This window comes from Corvus kubaryi, unplaced genomic scaffold (assembly GCF_017639235.1).
Source record: "Corvus kubaryi isolate FWS band 111438036 unplaced genomic scaffold, C.kubaryi_AGA036_p1.0 37397, whole genome shotgun sequence".
Lineage (NCBI taxonomy): Eukaryota > Metazoa > Chordata > Aves > Passeriformes > Corvidae > Corvus > Corvus kubaryi.
The window spans coordinates 20,367,393-20,370,459 of NW_024581136.1; positions in this window are offsets into that span (position 1 = coordinate 20,367,393).

Genomic DNA, 3,067 nt, shown 5'->3' on the forward strand with positions numbered 1-3,067 from the left:
CCTGCAGGCACAAAAGGGCCACTAAATCAGAATTAACTCCTTTTGAACCCGACAGAATCCTTTATTAGTACAGTTCTATTTGCAACTAGTGCAGGAGGAATTTGGAATTTCTCTCCTAAAGACCCCTGAGCTTTCCACCCTCTCCCTGGAGGGGCTGAGCCCCTCGGCCTCCCTCTCCTGTTTGGGTGAGGATCAGAACTGCAGGATCCACTCCTAACTTCTGTACAGCCTCTGCCAAAGCTGCTGGAGACAGGCACCACACCGTGGGTGTTATTTTGATTTTTTCCAGTTTAATTCGCCTCAAAATTGAGTTTTACCTGAGGTCACTCACAAATGTTGTGAAGTTTTGGGTTGTTTTGCAGTAAAGTGCTGCCTCCTGCTGGGTGCAGGGCCCTGTAAAAGAGACTGCTCAGGAATTTATTATAGAGGATTTCTTTCACCTGAACTTTGGAAAAGGCTTTGCAGAGATTGCTGAGCATTATTATTATATATACTTGCCAAAACCCATTCTTTAATAATTTAGGGAAATACTAGAAAATGATATTGTCAGTCTTTCCAGAAACTAGAGAAGCCTTAAAGCATCTTTAGGAATCTCAGAGTTCAGACTCTGATTTGTTCCAAAAATGAGTGACAGAATTACTCAATACTGTTGACTAAATGGAGACATAGATATTAAAGAAAAGCCTTACTCTAATACATGATACTGTACACTGTGGGGAACGTTGCTCATAAAGGCAGACATCCCTATCTCTGTCAATCCTTGAACAAAATGTCTTCCCACATCCTCATAAATGACCTATTAACATGATTTTTTAAAATTCATTTTATTCCCTTGCGTAATTCCCTTAACTAACAGGAACTGAAAATATTCTGAGACATGAATATCCCAGACTAAATTTATACACCACTGCACCCTGGCAATGTACACCTTCGGTATGTTTAAAAGCCAATTTTCTCTTGGTGTTCTGGGGACAGAGAGCTTATTGCTGACACCTATAACTAATTACTTCAAATAACCAATTTCTTTTATTTACAAATGGCTCCTGGGCTGGCTGGCAATATCCGGGGGTGTTCAGTATTGCTGCTGTTATATCAGTAAGGAAAATCTTGCCCACACATTCTCACTTTGATTTCCCCTCCCTTTGCTGGGGAGGCTCTTGCGGTCCATGTTCCTTTTGCCTGTCCCGTGGCTGAGGGGGTGACACAAAAATAACCATCCTGAGGCTGTTCTGCAAAATCCCAGCAACCCACTAGATGGCAAACAACCCCTTGAAAAGCCCACAAATACAGCTGTCCTATATAAACAAAGCCGGTAAAATTCACCACAGGTAAATCGCTAATGGAATTACATTTTGTCATTTAGTTAACCCCAGACCACAGTGAAGTCTGTCAAAAGATCATTAGTAAGATATAACAGTAAAAGCTGTTTCACATTCTGGAATGTTGAGGTACAATATGAGCTTTTATATGGAATGGTTTGGGTTGGAAGGGACCTTTAAAGGGACACCTCCCACCGTCCCAGGCTGCTCCAAGCCCCAATGTCCAGCCTGGCCTTGGGCACTGCCAGGGATCCAGGGGCAGCCAGGGGCAGCTGCTCTGGGCACCCTGTGCCAGGGCCTGCCCACCCTCCCAGGGAAGAATTTCTCCCCAATATCCTGACAGAGTTCACCCTCTTCCTTCTGTCAGTGTGAGACACACCTCAAAGAGGTTGTGCTGCCTTCCTGCACTGTCCCGCTCCGCCCGTAAGGACAGAATTTCACACTTTATTGCAATCAATGGGAAATTCACCACTGACTCAGAGTTCAGTGGAGATTTCACTCAAATACTGCAGGAGAAATAGTCCCTGACAGAGCAGTAGATGAAGAGGCAAGGACCTGATGGCCCTGATCTTTCTGCTGTGAATCATTCTCTGAGGAGGAAAAAATAGCATAAAAGACCTCTTGAGGTTAAGGAGACACTTGAAAATGCTTTAAAAGCAGAACAAATTTGCAAAGCTGTGAAAAAAATGCTTGAAGAGCTCACAGACCATGACAGGAATTCATTCCTGCAGGGAGAAAAGGGGCCAGCACCCCCAGCTCTACACTCACTCTGCTCTGTGCCCTCCTTGCTTTGCCAACTGGTATTTTAGCACTTGGATGATAGAAGTAACCACTTGTTTAACATTAAAGCAGCTTTTTTCATTTATACACACGAAGAGCTCTTCCTCACTACCACAGCAGTGAGTTGTGGCCACAAAAACCCAGCAGCAGAGCAGGAGAGGGTGTCAGCCCCTCAGAGCCCTTCCAGAGCACATCTGAGCAGCCCTAGAGCCTCCCTGGTTCCTCTGACCATGCACACAGACAGTGCTGCTCTCCCTGCCCTTGCCTTACCCTCACCCTGGGCTGATCACAGCTCAGTAAATGCAAATATGCAAGTGGTGAAGTGGTGAACGATTTGCTGGGTATTTACATGAGGTGAAGCATCTCTGTACCGGCTGTGTCTGTGCAGGGGAAGCACCTGCTGGCACCGGTGGGCTGCTTGCAGCTCGCCAGTTCCGTCCCAGCGCAGCTGCTCTGCAGGCCATCACATAAGAGGGTTTCGGTGACAGCCCTGTCCCCGCAGCAGGATGTGGCCTCGGGGTGCTCACACGGGGCCTGTGGCCTCGGGGTGCTCACACGGGGCCTCGCTGGGCTCGCAAACGCTGCAGAGCCGCGCTGTGTCCCAGCAGCCTGGCCGGGACAGGCACCTGTGGCTCCTGCTGCACAGCGAGGGGGCTCTGGGACTGGAACGCTGCAGTCGCTCCCTCAGGAGGCTGAGTGCAGGAGCTTGGGTGGGTCGGATGGTCGGGATGGACGGAGACGAGAGATCTCTGAAGTCAGATCTTGGAACATGCGGTTTATTGCAAAGGGCGTGGGTACAGGGGCACTGCTTAGAGCTGCAGCTGGCAGCTCTGAGCAGGCCCAAGAGAGCAAGAGAGTAAGCGGGTAAGGGAGTAAGTAGAGTGGAATCAAGTAAGAGAGTAAGCGGGTAAGGGAGTAAGTAGAGTGGAATCAAGTAAGAGAGTAAGGGGGTAAGGGAGTAAGTAAGA